The sequence below is a fragment of the Palaemon carinicauda genome, chromosome 34 (genome assembly GCF_036898095.1).
Source record: "Palaemon carinicauda isolate YSFRI2023 chromosome 34, ASM3689809v2, whole genome shotgun sequence".
In the NCBI taxonomy this organism is placed as follows: domain Eukaryota; kingdom Metazoa; phylum Arthropoda; class Malacostraca; order Decapoda; family Palaemonidae; genus Palaemon; species Palaemon carinicauda.
Window position 1 is genome coordinate 38,601,060 of NC_090758.1, and position 24,083 is coordinate 38,625,142.

Genomic DNA, 24,083 nt, shown 5'->3' on the forward strand with positions numbered 1-24,083 from the left:
TTTTACAGTTTATATATCAAATACCCTTTTTAATATTGTTAATGTTTTTAAAATATTTCATTCTAATTTTTCATTTCTTCTTATATTGTTTATTTACTTCCTTATTTCCTTTCCTCACTGGGCTATTTATCCCTGTTGGAGCCCTTGCGCTTACAGCATCTTGCTTTTCCAACGAGGGTTACGAAGTAGCATGTAATGATATATATATATATATATATATATATATATATATTTAGATAGATAGATAGATAGATAGATAGATAGATAGATAACATTTTGGAAGAACAGCCAGTATTATTGCATTTTTCTGAAGACACAAGACTGAATATACTAGTGGGTGAAAGGGCTTGAATGAGATTTCTCCGTTTCCATACTTCCGGTTTTAGAAAAGGAAAATAACACCTTCCTAAGCATTAAGCTCGCTTTATATATATATATATCAATGAATACCACATATTCACTTTTCGGACGAGAGGCCATAAAGTATTTTTTTCTCAGAACCCTTGTTGTTTACAAATGTTAAACGTATATATTCTCAGTTCGGTAATATTCAAAAAAATCCGTTCTAATGCAAATAGTCTGGAGTTGTGTTTCCTAAACAATTGTAGCCGTGCACTGCAGAGCACTTGTGTTTAAAAGCCACTCGGTCTCACAGTTGCGATAATGACATACAGTTTACTAAGCTTTGCCTACGTCACGCAGGTGATTGTGACTTGCAGTGCCCTTTATCCTCTTTTCTGAGTTTTGTTATATCCGTTCTTTTTAAGAGTTTTACAAAGATCCATATGTATGGTTACTATTTTGTTGTATACAAATCAAAGATATTTTGATATAATTTTATAAAAAAAAAAATAATAATACTCAAAACTAACTATCATAAACGATATATGTGTATCAAAACATCAATCTTATTTCAATTTTCAGTAGATGGTTGCAGGTATACATACAAGAGTGATGGTGAAAAAAAAAAAATAAGTAAAGAAAAAAAAAAGGTGCACAAAGTTACACTTGTGTTAAATACGTAGGCAGTTTTGTCATTTACTCATTTTGTTATCTTACCCATTGTCATAGTATTCCTTTTTCACTTAAAAAAAAATATGACATTTTTAAGATGTGATACATCTACAATATCACCTGCTAATGTCGTAACTGAAGATTTGCCGGGCACCAAACATTTCTCTCAATGAAAGATCTTCAACAGATATTCCATCATCTTCAGCTTTACAACTAGTTCGGTTTTTTGAAGAAATGAAAAGAATCTCTTTCTCACTTTATATCTAATAACTCATGTTGCAAACTCTCCCAATTGATTGATAAACTTTGTTCCTCGTAAGATTATGGCTTTTCATCCAAAATAAAGGAAGACTCAGTATCTTCAATATATCTCTTGAGTCCTTCTTGTCACGCAATTCCGGTGTTAGTGACCTCGCTTTTCTTGCAATATGAAAATGACCTCCATCAAAGAAACGCAGAGAAAGAAAAAAAAAACTAATATTTTATAATCTGATTATGAAATTAAGGAGGGCTAACTCAAGTGCAGTATATATTATCATAGGATTTAAATTCCCAATATACTCTACTTCCTAGATACCGAATGATTAAAAGACAATATTTGATACCCCAATTACACTGAAGTTATCCCTTATGGGGAACACTGGGTTACTGAGTGATGTCTATCAACATTCAAAGAAAGTAATATAAGGCACTTACATGAATAAACTTTCAACCTTTACGATAGCTGAATACAGTGATATTACATATTAGTTTTATCACTTTTTTCTATTTTTTGACGTTGGAGATATTCTTTGTAGTAACGTTGATTGGAATTATGAAGAGGACATTAGACATTCGACTTTGATGATATTACATAGCGCATTGAATACTTCATTGAATTATGCCAACTTTTATCCCTTTAATATCTTGAAAATAAACTCGTCTTATGCTATGTTTACCAATGCAGTGTTGGTATTGTTCTAGCTTTTAATGGCTATAGCCTTTTGGGGGAGAGGTATTCCTAGTAACCAATAGAGAAGATTTCTTGCATAAAACGATGCTTCAAAACGTAAGCTACATTTCCTGGCCTGATCTCCATTTATGTCATTTACTCTCTTACAGGCGTTAACCCATATGCTCTTTGTTCCTTCATGTTTGGGATACAAATAAAACATAAAATATCCATTCCCTTTAAAAATGCAGTTGCACCCGTAAATTGCATAATCCTTCTGCATCTGTATTACTACCTGAAGTTTCTATATAAGTGTATTATAAGTAAGAATAAAAAAAACTCTGTATAATAATAATAATGATAATAATAATAATAATAATAATAATAATAATAATAATAATAATAATAATAATAATAATAATAATAATAATAATAATAATAATAATAATAATAATGTGGCGGGATGTTGCACAAACAACCCCCACACCCTTGAATCACACTAAACAGACAATTGTCTCCTCAACACAAACTTTCCCCTTACGTTATCTAAACTGGACTCCTAGACAAAAGGACACAAAAAACAAAACATAACCTTAAAACTATATTTATTGATACCAAAACAAACACTTAATACTAAAAAAATCACCAACCATATTCCATAACCAAAAAAATCACACTTAGTACTACAATCTTAACTTACTATATATAGAAAACACATTCAAATAAACCCATGAAAAACAAAACTGAAAGCTAAAAATTCCCTTCAACTACAAATATAAACGCAATTAATATATATATTTCTGAGTGGACACCTTCGTCCACCCAAGGGCCAACAGTCTTTAATTGCCCCAAACTACAACTTTGTAGCAACCGCAACACTGAATATCAACACAACTGCATTAATTGATTTGGGTCGTGAGTGTTGCAATCATAATCATCATCATCATACGTAATCTTGTTAAACAGGCCAGGTCATCAACGCTTGGGCAATCCAAATGAGCAGTCTAACACAATCAATTACAGGCCAGGTCATCAACAATCGTGGTCCAAAACAGCAGTCCAAACAAAATCCTTTATCACAGGCCTGGTCAGCAACAATAAGTCAACTTTCAAAAAAATAGCTCTCCAAAGGAGGAATAACGGCCTGCCAAAATAAAAAAAAAAAAAAAACACTTACGAACACTTCTAGCTAACTGAACTATCGCACTATAATCAAAGATAAATAATAAATTGTTCCTATCATTCACAATCACGACAAGCAAAGATAAACAAAACTGTACTTACTGTTAAAATATAAATTATCACTTCCACACTGGTAAAAATATATAATAATAATAATCCAGTATTCAAAGGACACACAGTACTGGCGCTTCCTGCAGTCAAATCAAAAAAGCATTCGCTCCGAAGACATTCACCACTGTCGTAACCTAACTAAAAACATAAACAAACAATCTCATTTGTACCAACAGTCTTTCTCACCACCAACGATCGATACACTAACTACCTCTCTCTCTCTCTCTCTCTCTCTCTCTCTCTCTCTCTCTCTCTCTCTCTGGATTTGGCAAAAAACAAAAAAAATAAATTAAAATAAAATTAATCCTCCACATTCCTCCCCCCTTACTTTGCCAAATCCTCACACAACACTTACCTAATTTTTTTCATAACCCAGTCGCAGTCGGGAACGGGACCTCGGCTCCTACAAATTCAAAATACCATCATACACATGCACACTTGTTTTCACCAATTTACTCGCTTCCGAACCTTCCATTACCTATTCACAATTGTCACTATTGGCAATTCCCAGACTATTCGGCCATGCAACTTTTACACTGACAACCTCACTCGCATCTCTTGACAATTTAACACCTTCTTTTGCTATTAACGGCACACCTTTCCATACCTTCGCACATACACTACCATCTTCATTCAAATAAAATTCCCCACAGAATTTACCCTCAACTTTCATCTCTATCATATTTACACTAGGATGTACAATCATACCGCATTTTTTCAAGAAGTTATAACCTAACAACACATCGTATTTGTCATTTACTCCCTCAACCACATAAAAATCATCACCTTCCATCATCAGCCCCCCAATCATAACATTTTCACGTAACTTTCCATGCACAGACATACTTAAATTACCGATACCTTTCACTTCACCTTTACACCCCTTAAATTCACACACATCCCTTACCTTATCGTACGCATTCCTAAACATTAAATTGACACCACAACCAGTATCAATCAGACCAACAAGCTCTATTCCATTAAAATTTACTTTTGCACTCATGCAGTCATAAGCTCTTTCGCCCATCACGTCTTCATGTAGTAAACCTTCACGAACATGCATCACATTCACTCCGCTCACACTCGAGGACTCACCCAGCTGAACCCTCTTACACTCTAGTTTCCCGAACATCCTGGCTGATTTACTCCCTTCTTCCTACATACCCTAGCTACATGCCCATCTGCACCACATTCAGTACACTTACCCCGTGGCTCCTTGCACATTCTAACATAATGACCATCCTTACCACAATTACCGCAAATCACATTTGTACGATTACTCCGACATCCACTCGCTATGTGCCCTGTCATACCACACCGATAACATTTTACCCCTTTCTCTTTCTTGCACTCGCTAATTCTATGCCCTACCTCACCACATCCAAAACAAGCACCTAGAGCCCATCTACATTCATTCTTCTTATGACCTTCCTTTCCACACCTATAACACTTTTCATTACGGACACGACTATCTGACATACCTCGATGCGCACTAACACTCCTATCCCTCCAAACCTGATTCCCTTGCCTAAACCCTTCATTTGTCTTTACAGGTATTCCCACATTACTCGCCCTAACACTCCTATCTACTACACTATCAGCTACCCTCATCGGTCCTCTCATAACAGCATCTCTAAAACTAACAAATTCTGGCACACTTTCCTCCATTCCAGTTCTTACACTCACAGATTTACTTTCTTTCATACATCTATCCAACTCGTAATCCTCAACTATCTCTAAAATATCGTCCCATGTCAATCTTTCTTTCGTCCACCTCATTTTCTCCTTCCGTTTCAAATTAACAAACTCGGCAACATTTTCGGGTACAGTAGCCAAAAACTTCTTCATTAACTCCTTATTCTCATTTATACCTTCATCCCCATACTTCTTCCTAGCTAAAGTTTCCAACCTACATACGTACATTGATATCGCTTCTCCTGCATTTCTCCGTGCTTCATCAAAATCATTCTTACGCTTATACTTAACACTCCCTTTCATACGTTTTACCTGCTCAATTATTCTCTTTTTCACACTTTCATAATCAACGTCCCCTACACTCATTATCACTCCATACATTGTCAACAAATACCCAGTCAAATATTCTCCTAACTCCCTAGCCCAAACTCTTTTACTATCACCATACTTATCCTGACAATACCTCTCATACTCCTTGAAAAAATCATATACATCCCTACTACTATGCTCATTGAACCTTTCACACCGAGGTACCTCTCTCATAAACACAGTCTTACACACATCACGTTCATTCTCACTGCTATCATCACTGTCTACTCCCTTGTTACCTTCTTCCTCATTTGAATATAATGAATCCACTTCCACACTTAAATTCCTATCCTTAACCATTCCCTTCTTACCCTTTTTCTTACTTACCACTTTCACCCATTCACGATCGTCCTTGCTATCAGCCTGATACTTTTTCTTCTCTTTCTTCACATCACTTTTACCTTTCCTTTCATCTTTCCTCTCACCTTTCTGTTCATCCTTACTATGCCTAATTCCCTTATTTTCAATCTCACTATCACTATTACTATCACTATCACTTCCTTTCCCATTATCACTAACCTTAGCCTTCTCATCCACTATCAACCCATTACCCGAAACTGAGGACACTCCTCCGACTGCACCTTCACCCATTATAGTTTTCATCATCCCCATGACTTGCCCTATCATAACTTCCAATCGGTTCTCCATCCGTTCCTCATTCTCTTTCATCCTCATCTCAAAACATTCTTCCACTTTCTCTACAGTTCCCTTCAACTCCCTAAGCTCCTTCTGCATCGCCGCATTCTCCCAGTTCAACCTCTCATTCTCTACTAGCAACCTCTCTTTCTCAACTATCAACATCTGCTCCCGTTCTTTATAATGCCGCAATTCCTTCTCCAATGCCTTGTATTTACCTTCCATTTTTCTTCAACCTTAATCCTAATTCCGTCCTTCGTCCAACAGTCCGGCTTCCTATCCCACCTCGGCAGTCCCTGTTCGGGCGCCAAAATAATGTGGCGGAATGTTGCAAAACAACCCCCACACCCTTGAATCACTCTAACTGACAATTGTCCCATAACACAAACTTTCCCCTTACTTTATCAACCGGACTCTTGGACAGAAGGAAAATTGAAACAAAACATAACCTTAAAGCTATATTACCTTACAAACTAAAATAATCAACACCAAAAGCATCCACATTCAAAATACTTAAAACTGATCAAACTTAATATTAAATATGCAATAACCAAAACACCAAAAAAAAAACCCTAACAAACTTAAAATTAAATAAACCACAACCAATATGTATATATTATTTTATAGGACACTGACACTGTCCTCAACACAAGCCAAACTGTCTTTTATGGCAAACTACCAGTATCACCACTTGGTGGTCAACTATTCCACTGGGTGGCAATTTGCACACACTACTTCCCTGATTGGGGTCATTTTTATCATCATCATCATATTCATCATCATCATCATCAGCAATCCTAATTCAAAGGCCAAGTCATCATTCGTTCAGAAATCCAAAAACAGTTCAAAAAAAATCGTATACAGGCCGGGTCAACAACAGTTGAGCAATCAAATAGCGAAGTCTAAATGCAATCCTTTATTACAGGCCTGGTCATCAACAATAATCCACTTTCAAAACTTGAGTCTCTCCAAAGGAGGAATCACGGCCTGCCAAAATAAAAAAGAAAAACACTTATGAACACTCCTAACTAACTGAACTATCGCACTATAATCAAAGATAAATAATAAATTGTTCCTATCATTCACAATCACTACAAGCAAAGATAAACAAAACTGTACTTACTCAGAAAATAAAAAAAAAAAACACTTCCACGCTGGTCGAAAAATATATATAATCCAGCGTTCACACAACTGCCTTAAGCTGCAGTCAAATAAAAAAAGCATTCGCTCCGAAACATTCACCACTGTCGTAACCTAACTAAAAACATAAACAAACAATCTCATTTGTACCAACAGTCTTTCCCACTACAAACAATCATTCGCTAAATACCACTTGTTCTTCGGCGCGCACCGCGGACACACAAACACACAAACACACAAACACACATACACACATACACACACACAAACACACACTCTCGCGCGATCCAGCAAAACTAAAGCAAATGAAATCTCTCTCTCTCTCTCTCTCTCTCTCTCTCTCTCTCTCTGGATTTGGCAAAAAACAAAAATTAAAATAAAACAAAAATAAATCATCCACAATGGAATTATTGCAAAGAGAGTAGCACCATCTGCATATGCAACAAGGTTGTTTTCTAGGCCAAACCACATGTCATGTGTATATAGTATGAAAAGTAATGGGCAAGAACACTACCCTGTGGAACACCGGATATCACATTCCTATACTCACTATGGTGCCCATCAACAACAACTCTTTGAGATCTATTACTTAAAAAATCAGTAATAATGCTAAGAAACGACCAACCCACTAACAACTATTTGAGTTTGAAAACAAGGGCCTCATGATTAACACGGTCAAAGGCAGCACTATATTTAAGGCCAATCTTACGAACTTCCTGACCAGAATCTAGGGATTTCTGTACAGCATTGGAGATTATAAGAAGGGCATCACATGCTCCAAGGCCTTTACGAAAACCAAATTGCAAACTAGGGAGTAGATGATTACATTCAGCAAACCTATTAAGACGTTTTGCCAGAAGACGATCAAAAACTTTAGATAATATGGGAGTTATGGAAATTGGGTGGTAATCAGTGGGACTTGAGCTACCACGAACACATTTACATATATATATATATATATATATACACACTCACCTATATATATATGTATATATATATATATATATATATACATATATATATATATATATATATGTATATATATATATACACACAAACACACACACACACACACACATATATATATATATATATATTAATTTATCTCTTGTTGAGGCATCAAAGTTTGATGTTATGAATGTCACCTGAATAAAGTCTTTGGAGGGATGAATTTTTGATCTTTGTGAATATAGAGAAATCTTGCAATCAATCAGTCAACCAATGATACGGTAATTATGAGTTGAGGGTATTACGTTTCAAACAGCAACAACCACAGGACAAAGGCCTCAGACATGTCCTTATTCATGTCTGGGGTTTGGCTAGTTTTCATCACCTTGTAGGTCACAGCGGATAGGTGATGGCAGGAGACTTTATTCTGATCACTCATACCAATAATAGTTTTTCACGATTTTTAACTTCTTTCATTTAGTTTTTCATTACTAAAAGAACAAAGCATTCGGGATATGAACCAATGGAACATATATTTTTTTCTGGGTAATTCGACTTTGTCTTTATTCATAGTTTTTTTTTATATATATCTCTGCATTCAAATAAAAACATTGATAACATTTAATGGATGTAGAATGAATGAAGAGTCAATATTGTGTCCCTTTTCACTTACAGTTGGGAGAAACAAAAGTCTCAATGGCCGTATGTGGGTGTGGGTTTATTTTTGGGTTAGGGTATGCGTGTCTGTGTGGGTGTGGGTGTGGGTTTATTTGTGGGTGAGGGTGTGCGTGTCGGTATGGGCGAGGTTGTGCGTGTGGGTGTGGACGTGTGTAAAAGTGTGGGTGTGGGTGTATTTGTGGGTGTGGGTGTGGACGTGGACGTGGATGTTGTTGTGGGTGAGGCTGTGGGTGTGGGTGTTGGTGTAGGCGTAGGTGTAAGTGTGGGTGTGGGTTTGGATATGGATGTATTTGTGGGTGAGGGTGTGAGTGTGGGTGTGGATGTTGATGTATTTGTGGGTGTGGGTGTGGACGTGGACGTGGATGTTGTTGTGGGTGAGGTTGTTGGTGTGGGTGTTGGTGTAGGCATAGGTGTAAGTGTGGGTGTGGGTTTGGATGTGGATGTATTTGTGGGTGTGGATGTGGATGTATTTGTGGATGAGGGTGAAGGTGAGTGTGATTGTGGGTGTGGATGTGGTTGTATTTTTGGTGAGGGTATGAGTGTGGGTGTGAGTTTGCGTGTGGGTGTGGATGTGGGTGTGGTTGAAGGTTTGGGCATGGGTGTGGATGTGTTTGTGGGTGTCAGCGTGGGTGTGGGCATGGATGTGGGTGTGGGTATGGATGTGGGTGTGGGTGGGTGTGTGGATATGCTTGTGGGTGTGGGTGGGTGTGTGGATGTGCTTGTGGGCGTGGGTATGGGTGTGGAATTGCATGTGGGTGTGGGTGTGGAGGTGGGGTTGTGGGTGTAGGTGTGGATGTGTTTGTGGGTGTGGGGATTGGTGAGGACTGGGGTTTGGATGTTTGTGGTGGTGGGTAGGGGTGGGGTGTGAGTGTGGGTGTGAATTTAGGTGTGGGTGTTAGTGTGGGCATGTGTGAATGTGCTTATGTTTGTGGGTGTGGTTGTGTGTGTGGGCGTGGGTGTTGGTGTGGATGTGGGTTTGGACATTGTTTGTTGATGTGTTTGGGGGTGTGGGTGGGCATGTGAGTGCGGGCGTGGGTGTGAATGTGTTTGTGTGTGTGGGTGGGCGTTGGAGTTAATGTTGGTGTGAGTGTGGGTGTGGGTTTGAGTGTTGTTGTGGTTGTGGGCATGGGTGTGGACGTGTTTGTGGGTGTCAATGGGAACATAGGTGTGGGCGTGGGTGTGGGTGTGCATTAGTAATTGAAACCGGATAAAGCTTTAGCAATCAAATTTGTTTTGCCTCTGAAAAAAAGAAAAGAGGGAAAATTCTGGTTTTAAAGTGCCTTGAAGTAAGACATCCCGTGCCCTAGTGACAACTTTCACACACACTAACATTTATTTATATATATATATATATATATATGTGTGTGTGTGTGTGTGTGTGCCATCCAAAAATATAAGATAGTTTCTCTTCGGACAAACTGTCCCGCAGAAAGTTTTCAAGAGAACATCAGAAATAAATTTACTTTTTTCCATTTATTATTTGGTGTCGACACGCTTCCTCATTTTCGCAAACGAGTCATTTCAACTCCGATTCACAGCATTCTTCATATCAGTTGGTAGAAATGTTCCGAAGCCATTTTATTTGGAATAATAATCTCATGGTGTTCTCAAAGTTATTCTTGAATAGTCAGGGCAAAATACAGATTAACCCCCAAAAAATTGTAACAAAAGGTTTCTCAACTGATTCTGGTAGGTTTAAATGTACTTTTTAACATACTAAAAGTTTACCAAACTATGAACCCCCGGAAAAGTGTTTTTTTTTTTTTCAAGATGGCGTCCAAGATGGCCGCCAAAACCTTTGAACGATCATAATTCTATAACTATCAACTCAAATTTGATGATCTTGGTGTCTATTCCTACATTTATTTGGGCAAAGAACACATCTAGATCATAAAAAATGATGTTGGCCTATTATGTGCCAATGTTTAGGAGGTAGAGGAGGCATTTTCCATATATTTGATTGGATCTAACTGCATAACTAATTCACATCTTTCTCTATTTCCTGTCGACCATTTTCATATTCAAACTGATAATCATATTCGAAAATATCCAAAACCTATATCAATAAAGTTTCACTTACTTCGCAAAATTCACGAGGAAATAAGAAAGAATTATATTGAAAGATCTAAATAAAGATACTCACAAAGAAACATATCTTAAGATATGTTTGCAATCCTGTTCATCTTAGTCAAGATAATCCTGTAGGAAACTCTGAGATTCTTCATGGGACTTTGTCATCTTGTTGTCCTTTGCTACCAGATATCGCTTCAACCGAGGAACTCTTGAGATGAATCCGTTGAAACAAATAATACCCAACAAGATTCTTATCTTTGATAATTTTCTTATTCTGTTTCGAAAACATAAACCCAACTAACAGGACTTTTCACTCATCTCTGTATCGTTATTTCTTATTTAGCCAATAAAAGGTATCTTCGACTGTCATTCTCTGGGGACTGACGTACATCCACTGTCAGTAGATACACCTTCAATGTGCGGAACTCAGAAAAATTCTAGAGATGACCCTAAAATTACATTTTTCTAAAAGAGCAATCTTCTCCCATATGATGTGTATATTTATTACCTGACATAACATTACTAATTCTAATCATTACAGTGAGTTATGTAAATAATTATTAATTTCTTTCATCTTTCTGTTGAGAGATATATGGCATCAAAGCTGTTTCAGAAAGTCATTAAGATTGATCATAAGGAAATGAAAAAAATTCTCTTTAAAGACAGATTGTCTTTCAATGTATAGAATGGAAGGGTACTTGAGCAAGTGCTAAAACTAATTACAATAATTAATCATTGTCTTACCATCTCTCTCTCTCTCTCTCTCTCTCTCTCTCTCTCTCGCCTCCAGAAACAATGAGAGAGAGAGAGAGAGAGAGAGAGAGAGAGAGAGAGAGACTTGACAAGTAAAAAACAGTCTTTTTCTTTCCAGAAAAAGGTTAATTTAAATATGTAATGTAATAAACGGAACAAAAAACGAAAAAGGCAAAACAAAATAAGAGAAGGAATAAGGAACACTTGTTGTAATGAACACAAAATAGGTCTGTGATCTCTTGTTACTCTGTGGACATGAGTCATGGTATGACAATGAAACAATCTCCAATAGATTTAGTAGATTTGAGAATAAATCCCTCAGAAGGATATTGGGAGTTAAATGGCAGGACACGATCAGAAATGAAACTATAAGAGAGATTCCTCGAGTACCATATGTGGATGAGATCATGATGAGGGGTAGATGGAGATGGTTTGGGCATGCTCTTCGCACTCCGCAAGAGAGATTAGTTCACCAAACGTTTAACTGGGCTCCACAAGGCACTAGAACAATGGTTCCCAACCTTTTTCTTTTTTCAGGTGACCCCAATCATGCACCTCAACCCATGACCGAGAGCCCACTAGTTTAGTTGTATATGTATTATTATATATTACTAGTTGTTGGCTGTAAAAGTAAGGGACAGTAAATATCATTCTATAAGAGAGGTACTATAAGGTTGGAAAAGACAAAATTAACATCATTAAATTTTATCATAGCATTATAAATTTTAAGGCTTAATATTAATAAAAAAAAAACACTTCTGGAGTAATATTTTGTCACATTCCACAAAAACAAAATAAAAGTAAAAATGTTTTCTCTTGAATGGTAAACTGATTTTAATGGGAGCCTTGGGCCTCGATCATGCTGCTAAGTTTCTCTATTCGTGGTTCAGTCTTAGAAAGTGCTACCCTCAAATCATGTTCAGGTTGCAGCCGATTTCTGTTTTTTGTTTTGATTGTAGCCAGAGCTGCAAACCCTGATTCACATAAATAGGTTGTAACGAAAGGCAACAACACTCTCGCAGCCTCACCTCCAAGGTAGCTGGGAAAGTGAAGGGGCCAGGAACAAAGAGGAGGAGGTGTAGAGAGGAGGTGATGGGTCAAGGAAGGAGTAACAAGGAAATGAGGTGTAATATATTTGCAAATCGCAGTAAATAAGACGAAGCAGAAAACGAAAAAATCAGTGATATACTGCACTCCAAATCTCGCCAAAACAACAACCTAAAAAACCAACCATATACAATCCTCAAAATCTCTAAACAACCGCCAAAACAACAACCTCAAAAACCAGCAAAATACAATCCTCCAATTCTCTATACAACTGCTAAACCAACGATCTTTTCGACCCAGTTGCCAGCGCCACAGACGCGCCAACTTCACAAAACATACAAATAAAATAACACATCTAATTATACAATAAATAAAAAAAAAAAACACAAACTAACAAGAGGTAAATAAAAATGAAGGGCAGGAGTAAAGAGGATGAGAGGAAGGGGATGTGGCAAGGAAATATCGAAGAGGAGGGGAGGGGGCAAGAAGGAGGAGGAGAGGAGGGGAGGGGTATAAAAGAAGCAGGAGGAAAAGGGGCGTGGAAGAAGGGGATGGGGGAAGAGGAGCAAGGAAAGGGGGGGCGAAGGGAAAGAGGAAAATGTAGGAGGAGAGGGCATGAAAAGTGGCCCCTCCTCCTTCCTTGGCCCCTCTTCTACTCTTCCTCTTCCCTTGCCCATCTTTCTCTTTAAATAGGGTGGCGGGGGGGGGGGGGGGGGGTTACCATGTGGTTGTAGAAGCCTCAATCATGAACACTGTGATAGGCTATCATCCACTGACATACTGTGGTGCAATACTTCGTCAGCAAGGGTAGTACTCAGTTTCTATTGTCGATATACCACATTTTCGTGAGTAATTAAGAACATTAAAGAAACAAAGACTGAGTGCAACTTATGCAGCAGATTCGAAATCACTATACAGGTATAATTGCATCAACTTACCGATATAAGACGAACAAATTGAAGACAGTGTTTCCCGCTGCGGCAGTACAGCTGGAGTGGCTGGCTGGTTGGCCTTGGACGGTGATCAGTGTTCCCAAATCTTCAGAAAGAAAATATGCTAAAATTATCGTGAAATTATGCTAAATAGACCAAAAGGTTACTAGATTTATCGTTAATTTATGCTAGAATTATGCCAGATTTTATACTAGTGGTCAACTAAATGCTAAAAGGCTAGTGATTAATTAAAACGACAATAAATATTATTTGACATTCTAATATTAATCAATTTGTATAGTAGAGTAAAATAATGTTACACAAACATTCCTCAAAATAATAAGAAAAAAAAAATATCATAATTCTCCTTGAATTCAAGTTCATCATTTCTCAAAATTGAAATAAAATTACTGTTCACTCTTTTTTTTGGGGGGTGGGGAGGGAGGGGGGGAAGGTGTGAGCCCTGTGATTGAGACTGATTCAGCGGTGTATTGTATGGCTGATGTCAATTAGGCTACTCAATAGGCTGCATTTATTGAATGAATGCATTTGAATAATTTTTTCATATTTTGAAAGCTGGAAATCATGAAATATGAGTTTGTCAAGAGGATTATGCTAGAATTATGCTAAACACTGCAGAATTATGTTAGAAAATAAATCATGCTAGAAATTATGCTAGACACTTAATTTGAGGCCAAATTATGCTAAAAGCATAGAAATATGCTAGATTTGAGATCACTGACGGTGATGCTGTTCACGTAACAAACGCCTACAGCACTCAGGGATACCACCATTAATTTAGATATATATATATATATATATATATATATATATATCTATATCTATATATGAATAGATATATACAAGTCAATAAATAGAAATCCACAAATACGTTTATATATATTTTTCCTTTACTGCAAGTTCTACCATATTTTGAACTTTTATTTTTATTTTGATATTTTGAGATTCTGGCGACCACAGGAAAAGTGTTTGGCGACCCCAGGGTTGGAAAACCTGGCACTAGAAGAATTGGAAGACCGAGGCCTACATGGCTCAGGACTATAAAGCGCGAGGTAGGAGATGATGAATCAAGAAGAATTGAATTGAAAGCTCAAGACAGAGACAACTGCAGAAATGAAACCGAGTCCTTTTGCGTCAATAGTCGTAGGAGGAGATGAGGATGATGATGATCTATTTAGACTTTGATTAGGCATACCACATGATGTAGGAGTGAATAGGGGAAAATAGCTTTAATATTTCACGATATTTTTTGTGTGTCAATATTAAGAAGAAGAAGAAGAAGCAGAAGAAGAAGAAGAACAACAACAACAACAACAACAACTCCAAGAAAGAATCATAGACTTTATAGGAAGGTTTCCTCTTCTTCGGTTTCCAGGTGAGTAAGCCAAGAAAGGAGTTGGGGGGGAGGGGGTGGGTGGGGGTGGGGGGGGGTGGCTCTGCCGGGACACTTCTACCGGACAATTGTATTTCTATCATTTTAACGTCAAATAAATCAAAGTTTCATTGAAGCATGATTGTAAACGATGGACCGTAGTTCGAAAGATCGATGTGATAAAAAAAAGAAAGAACATTATTTTCTTTATACATTTGCAGACTGGAAAGGAAAAAAAAGGATAGTGAAAGGAAAAGTTCCATGCAATGAAACCTGTATGATATATATATATATATATATATATATTATATATATATATATATATATATATATTTATATATATACATATATATATATATATATATGTATGTGTATATATATACATAGATTGATATATATATATATATATATATAGATTGATAGATATATATATATATAGATTGATATATATATATATATATATGTATGTATATATATATATATATATATATAGATTGATATATATATATATATATATATACATATATATAGATTGATATATATATATATATATATATGTATATATCTTAATGATTATTTCTTTGCAGATCTGGTATTATTATTACTTGCTAAGCTATAACTCTGGTTGGAAAAGCAGCATGCTCCAACAAGGAAAATAGTCCAGTGAGAAAAGGAAACAAAGAAAATAAAATTCTTAAGAAGAGTAACAACATTAAGATATATATCTCCTATATAAACTATAAAAACTTTAACTAGACAGGAGGGAAAGAAACAAGACAGAACAGTGTGCTCGAATGTACTCTAATCAAGATAGCTCTAACCCAAGACACTGGAAGACCATGGTACAGGGGCTATGGCACTACCGAAAACTAGAGAACAATGCTTTGATTTTGGAGTATCCTTCTCCAAGAAGAGCAGCTAACCATTGCTAAAGAGTCTCGTCTACCCTTACTAAGAGGAAAGTGGCCACTAAACAATTACAGTGCAGTAGTTAACCCCTTGGGTGAAGACGACTTGTTTGGCAATCTCAGTGTTATCAGATGTATGGGGACAGAGGAGTATAAGTAAAAAAATAGGCCAGATTATTCGCTGTTTGTGTAAACAAGAGGAAAATGAACCGTAACCAGAGATAAGGATGTAATGTAGTACTGTCTGGCCAGTCAAAGGACCCCATAACCTTCTAGCGGTAGGATATCAATGGGTGGCTGGTGCCCTTGCCAATCTACTACCTACTTAGACTCATTCTATCTTAGATTGGTACTTCACACTTTAGAGTCCAAAAGATGATGGAGGATTTGAAAAAAGAAAGCTGAAATGTAGGAATGAAAATTTATCCGAGTAAAACTAAGATGATTTCCAATGAAAATTCAGAGACAACAAATAAGGGTTATGGACGAGCATCTAGAGATTTTTAATGAATATACATACTTAGGACAGACAACAAATGTTTCCCCAGGACACGAGACCGAAAATAAAAGTTGGATGAGCATGGAATGGAGAGCTTTTGATAAACAAGACGAAAGTATAGGAATTGTGTTTACAGAAGAAGATTAAATTGAAAATACAATGAAATAAATCTAAAAAGAAAACTAAAAAAGGCAAAAAAAAAAAAAAAAAATAAGATAAGGAATATGGATGAGTATTGCCCGTAGATGGAACAGATGTTGCCACTAACAAATTAGGCCCCAATATCTGATTAGGCCTACCACACGACGTAGGGGGCGAATAAGGAAGAGGAGAATCTAGCTCTTTTGTTAATAGGAATGGATTATTTGTCAACATTATTAAGAAGAAGAGGCAATGCAAAACAAAAGAAGAAGAAGAAGAAGAAGAAAAAGAAGAAGAAGAGTGATTCCTCTTCTTCGGTCTCCAGGGTATAGACCAAGAAAAAGAAGAGAGAGTGAGGTGTGGGCATCCTGGCCGATGACCTCCTCAGTTGAAGAGCAAAACGTATCATCTCGTAAATACAGTTGGCATAATATTTTCCTGATGTCTTGCACTACAAACGTCTGTATGTATTTTCGTACTCTCATTGTAGCATATTATGTATTGTGAAAATATCTTCCAATAAACCAGTCCTCTGTATTACATCGAGCAACAGAACCGGTCAGGATGCTATAAGTATTTGTCTTTATAACTTGTGGTTTATTGCATCTTGAGCTTATGAGTATTGCGTACACACACAAAACGCACACAAACACACACACACACACTCACACACACACACACACACACACATATATATATATATATATATATATATATATGTTTTGCCTTCGCAAATCATGTACTTGGTTTGATATCACATAAACAGAACTTTGTAAATTGTTGGGGAAAAATCAATTTAATAACATTATGGAAAAGGTACAATGGAAAGGGGGTGGAAGATTCGTGTTAAAGGTAAAAGACCGAGATGGACTCAAGGCTCCGACTGAGTTTTAAATGGATCAAATATGCTAAAAATGAAAAGGAAAGTCGACTTTGTAATACATATGAATATAGACAATAACTGTCCAAATTCTTTTTAGTCTCCCCCTCCCTATACCTAATGCTAAACTGGATCAAATGAAATAGGTTGGAATTCTTTTGGTATATATCTTTCTTCTAAGTAAAACCAAATTGTTGTTCCTTTTAATATCTTCTTTATCAAGGGAGTTTGACCTCGAAATCTCAACCTCCAACTTCTTGGTTTACAACGAAAATAAACATCACCGTTTGAAACAGGCATTCACGGCGACAAAAACGAGCCTCTCTCTCTCTCTCTCTCTCTCTCTCTCTCTCTCTCTCTCTAACTTAAGCGTCGGAATAAAGCCAATCAGCCATAACCTTGATCTGTGCGTTGAGATAATTCCATACACACACACATATATACATATATATATATATATATATATATATATTATATATAGATATATATATATATATATGTTTTGTATATATATATATATATATACTTGTTTGTATATATATATATATATATATATACATATATATATATATATATATATATATACTTATATTACCTTGTGAAGTTGTAGAGTGTGATTAGAAACTTCACCTGTAGATGTCATCTCCGGTGCACAGGAGAAGAGACAATGAGAGAGATTCATCTGTCGCCCTTTTGACAGACGACGAGTGTGGGAGGGAAATGGCAGCCAGCGGGAGAAAGGATAGAAGAAAGGAGTGAACTTAATAGATCTTCCAAAAGAGAATACATTGAGAAAAAGGGTCATAGAGTCAAGGGAATTTGGACCCAAGAAAACGCAGATAAAAATCCGGATGAAAGTGAGGAACATTAAGTGGCAGAAATAATGTTTAAACACGAATGCTTAAACAGCCACTATTATTATTATTATTATTATTACTTACTAAGCTACAACCCTAGTTGGAAAAGCAGTATGCTATAAGCCCAGGGGCTCCAACAGGGAAAATAGCTCAGTGCGGAAAGGAAAAAAGGAAAATAAAATATTCTAAGAAGAGTAACAACAATAAATATCTCCTATATAAACTATATAAACTTTAACAAAACAAGAGGAAGAGAAATAAGATAGGAGAGTGTGCTCGAGTGTACCCTCAAGCAAGAGAACTCTAACCCAAGACAGTGAAAGGCCATGGTACAGAGGCTATGGCACTACCCAAGACTAGAGAACAGTGGTTTGATTTTGGAGTGTCCTTCTCCTAGAAGAGCTGCTTACCATAGCTAAAGAGTCTCTTCTACCCTTACCAAGAGGAAAGTGGCACTGAACAATTACAGTGCAGTAACCCCTTGGGTGAAGAAGAATTGTTTGGTAATCTGTGTTGTCAGGTGTATGAGGATAGAGGAGACTATGTAAAGAATATGCCAGACTATTCAGTGTGTATGTAGGCAAAGGGAAAATGAACCGTAACCAGAGAGGAGGATCCAATGTAGTACTGTCTGGCCAGTCAAAAGACCCCATAACTCTCTAGCGGTAGTATCTCAACGGGTGGCTGGTGCCCTGGCCAACCTACTACCTAATCAAAGTAAATGATTTTCAAAAGAATCCACAAATGCTACAATAATCGTTTCAGGTCAGACCAGAAGAAATAAAAAGAAAAATGAGATTAAAGATAGATTTGGAAAGAGGACTTCCAGTCTGAGCGTTACCTTAATATTAGTGTACTGTTTTAGTGTCATGGAAAACAGGGGATAAATTGTATCCAACCATGAAAGAATTGTACTATCAAGAGATATATCCTGAAAAAAGTAGGCGACCTTTTTTTTACTTTTTTGATATTTTGAACCAAAAATTGGGGAAATTGTATAACTTTGAAATTCCTTTTGAAATGAGGGCGTTGGGAAATGGTTTGGCTGATTCCATTGTTTCATAAATGAAGGATTTGTTTCTTAGAAAATTTTAATGATGATGCAGCGAGCAGCGTTAGTGTTTGAATATGATTTGCTAATACAACTTCCATTATTCTGGTGCTTTTTGATCAATGTATGCAGAGAGAGAGAGAGAGAGAGAGAGAGAGAAAGAGAGAGAGAGAGAGAGAGAGAGAGAGAGAGAGAGTCCAAATATGCAAGCAGTTCTCCACTTGATAACAAGCACTCCCATTGACTTCTCCATTAATAACTTAAACGACTACAACCACAAGATGGATCCACTCTCCCCCCCCCTCACTTACTCCCCTCTCCCATCCATTACAACAAGTCTTCTTGGCCAACGTTGGCATAAACTCAAGATGGAATTTATACACAAAACGTTTCATTTCTTGACTAAGGAAAGATATATATATATATATATATATATAAATATATATATATATATATATATATATATATTAGATAGATATATGAATATTATCTATAAGCTATTCTTTATGTGAACAATCTTTCTACATTAAAGAGAATGAAGGAAGCCAACAGTAATTTTGCAGACATAATTGCTGCTTGCATTCAAATATCTGACAATATATTATACTAGGTATTTGAAGTTGCCGTTCAAAATGAAATGATATCACTGTACTTCCGACGCTAATGAGAGTTTATTGAAGTGATATCTACCTGTAGCAATCAATAACTGAACTTGATTAATGGCAGTCTTCTATTTTGACGTCTTGTGTTGATCACATATAAGGAAGGTTCTATTTGTTGAGTCTTCTGGTCAAGAAGTTGTTTCTGTCTACGATTAACTGGTCCACTTGGTTCAGTCTTGTACATCTTTAGTTGTGCAGAACGCAACTTATTCCCCAAAACGAAGTGACTCAAGGCCACTTATCATATTTAAGCGTAATGGGAGAATGTTATCCTTTTGGAATTTTGAATTTTTTTCTGTAAAATTGATTCATTATCCGAGACTAATATCTTTAAAATTATCTCTGTTAGTAATATTGATTATAAAAATCTAGTAAAATGAATGAAAAAAATCTAAAGATGACTGAATACCTTAAAAGTTCTTATTACTATCAGTACGATTTTTATTATTACCAGCTAAGCTACAACCCTAACAGGAAAAGCAGGATGATATAAGCTCAAGGCTCCAAAAGGGAAAATAGCCGAGTGAGGAAAGGAAATGTAACAATGAAAAGAATCTCGTGTTAGCCTGTTCAACATGGAAAAATTTGCTGCAAGTTTGAACTATTGGAAGATTAACTTTTCATCATTAATTGATTAACAGACTTCTATGATTAGTTAGCCATTGAGGGTTAATAGCTATTTATTATCCAAATACGGTGAGTATTATATGAGTTCTTAAATGGTTATAGTTTTTGAGTAATAGCTTAGTATTGCATAAAAACTGTTGATCATTAACCCATCCCTTCAGGTGCATCTACTTTTTGTTTCTTTTCGTTCTTCATTCCATATATATATATATATATATATTTACATATATATACATACATACATATATATATATATATATATATGTATATATATATGTATATATATATATTTACATATATATACATACATATATATATATATATATGTATATATATATATACAATTCAAATAATTATATAAATAACCTAATGTATAAAGTATATTTAGAAGATTTAAGAAGAAAACCTATCTTGAGTTAAAACAAGAAAGGACCACTAAAGTTTGCCCCGTTTCTCCTGAGAAGCTGAGATAAAAATTCACTTTGCTACAATCAGCAGCTGCCGGAGAAAGTGAAATTTGGAAAACAAATCTCCTGAAATTACATAAAAAGATCAGGATATATATCAGTTTAGTGAGATCATTGTTACAGTTTTGGACATGAGTCATGGAATGACAATGAAACAATGCCCAACATATTTGGTATATTGAGAACAAAGCCCTCAGAAGAATATTGAGAGTTGGATAAGCAGGACAGGATTAGAAATGAAAGTATATGAGAGATTACTGGAGTGCAATAGGTGGATTAGATCATGGTGAAGGGTATACCGAGATAATTTTGGCATACTCTCCGCACTCCCCAAGAGAGATTAGTTCCTAAAACGTTTAATTGGGCTCCAAAAGGAACTAGAAGAGTTGGAAGACCCAGACCTACATGGCTGAGGAGTATGAAGAGTGAAGTAGGAGATGCTGAAGTATTGATTTAAAATTTCAAATAGAGACAACTGTAAGATAATGTATTTCATCAACGAATGCATGTAACATTATTGCCATTCCCTTCTTATGTTTTTCTTTCTCTCTATCTGATACGTGGTCTTGAGTCCTTTTTTTCTCGTTTTGGCCATACTGGCATGAGAGAAACACGTAGGAGAAGCCAAATGGGCATGCTTCCCCGTCCATTAAAGATATTTGTTCAGAGAAGACATTGAACGTATCCCTTTTCAAAGGTAAGACTTCGTTATAATCTAGAAAATTATTATAAGAATAGGGAATATTATGTTATAGATAGAGAGGGAAAGCGATCAGAATGGATGCACTGGCTCGTCAATGCCCCGGCAAAGTTTGCATACACCCTCATGATCGTGTTGCATCATTTTACAAGACCCCCTATTTATTCACTTGAGTATGATACATTCTTTTCTTTTTAGAAAAAAAAAGGGGATGTGAACATGTTAGTAACATTACGACCTCCTCGTTTTCCTGAAAACCATATTAAACTGTACGAAAAGTAATGGTTCCTTATATGTAAATTTATTTTCAATGCCAAGAGGGCGTCACGAAGTAGCCGACCTGTAGGACACCTCGGGACTCCCCCTTTCCCTCTCTCCCATGGAAAATTCCATTGTTTACAATCTTAGATTGGGCTATACAATTGTTTCTGAAAGCCCAGCAGATATTTTTCTTATCAACTGAATAGTTATATTTCCTTGGAAAATAGTTTAGGCTATAAAAATCATTCAATGTCGTTAGGTATATGAGTTAACCTATGTCCTCCTATACCCTCCCTAACCTAGACACAGTGGCCACAGAAACCTTCTACAGGCCTAGCCTAGAATTGCCTATAAACCTTGAGTAGGGTATTTTTAAAGAGGTTTGAGGAGGCCTAGCCTATGCTATATTGCGTTAAAGGGCATATTAGCCTAATTTACCTCGCTTAAACCTTGTAAGATTTCCTTTGCCTCTTAAACCTTGAAGGTAACCTCCTCTATGTTCACATATATTATTTGTTCTTTAGGGAAATTGAAAACTATTGTTTCATATTATTGTAAAATTATTAAATAGAAGTATCCTGTAATTTTGTTTTAAAACTGAAGCATAGTAATTATATTTTTTTTTTCTTTGTTATTACAAAGCTTTTGGAGGTAGGCATTATTATTTGAAGAATAAAAAATTATATAACTGTAATTATTACAGGGAATCAGTCTGGGAGATCTGTGATCTTGGACTCAGTCTGGAAGATCAAATTATGGAACAGTGTACAACATTTTGAACTGAATAAAACTAGATAAGGATCACGTCTCTCTCTCTTACACGTCGAATGTCAAGTTCACTTTTGATGAATAACGAAAATTTATGTCAGGAGGAAAAGAAAAATCTACCGTGACATAAGTAACTAATGAAATATAGCAAGAACACTTTCGCTTTCAAGTTCAGTATGCGTCCACAGGTGGTACATAGAATGTGTGGGAGTGTGTGTGTGTGTGTTCGTGCGCGCGCGTGCGCTTGTGTGTGTGTGTCCGGATAAACACAGCAATTAATACTTAATGAAACAAAATGTGGTTATATTGAGACGTAGTAGGCCTATCCTTACGCGCTCCTAGGGCTATATTGGCAAAGATTTATTTCTGAGTTATGATTGCAGTGGGAATCAATAGGAAGGACTCTTTTACGGAAGGAGAGAGAGAGAGAGAGAGAGAGAGAGAGAGAGAGAGAGACGGACCGCCAAGAGCTCAGCAATGAAAGGGAGAGTAGCGACTGACATTACAGCATCGGTGGAGGTGGCTTAGGGTTTTCACTTCGCGCGTCATCTACATTGATTTTACTTTAACTTGTATATAAAACGTATCAATATTGATATACTTGTTAAGGCAAAAGGAGTATAGTGGGATTTACGCTGTGAAAAGAAATAATAGGATGAAAGGAGAGGTATTTATAATGAAGCACAATAGAGTTGAAAGGATTAAAATCTATATGGAGTGTAAGACTCGTTATAGTCATTCACTTGATGTAAGTTATACTTTCCCTGATTGCAGGGTTTGGCTCCTCTAATAAACTCTCCAATCTTTATGCCAAACAAGTTCATCGTTGCCAATCACAAAAGTTTGCAATCACCACGAATGAAATAAAAAAAAAAAAATGGGCGCAGATAAATAGGATGGTATGTAACTCCGGTAAATTTGAATCAATAAATTATGGAAACAGAGAAGGAATGGTATATGCATACAAGGGACCTAATAACGAGACAATCACAAACAAGGAAGCAATTAAAGACCTTGGTGTAATGTTGAATAGGAATATGTTATGCAACGACCAGATAGCAACACTGTTGGCTAAATGTAAAGCAAAAATGGAAATGTTATTCAGACACTTTACAACAAGAAAAGCTGAACACATGATTATGCTTTACAAAACTTATGTACGTAGTACACTCGAGTACTGCAATATGATATGGTACCACACTACAAAAAGGATATTCCACAAATAGAGTGTACAAAGGTCCTATACTGCTAGAATAGAAGAAGTTAAGGATATTGACTACTGGGAAAGACTGCAATTTTTAAAACTATACAGTCTAGAAAGGAGAAGAGAACGCTACATGATAATACAAGCATGGAAGCA

The 24,083-nt window shown here is 36.3% G+C and overlaps 1 long non-coding RNA gene across 1 annotated transcript in view; it reads right to left on the reverse strand.

The window, feature by feature from the left end:
• LOC137627120 (uncharacterized) overlaps window positions 1-24,083 on the reverse strand; it is a 196,685-nt gene that overhangs the window by 162,203 nt on the left and 10,399 nt on the right. Inside the window, exon 2 of the long non-coding RNA XR_011041125.1 lies at window positions 13,516-13,615. This is a non-coding gene — a long non-coding RNA (uncharacterized lncRNA). The remainder of the gene's footprint in view (window positions 1-13,515; window positions 13,616-24,083) is intronic.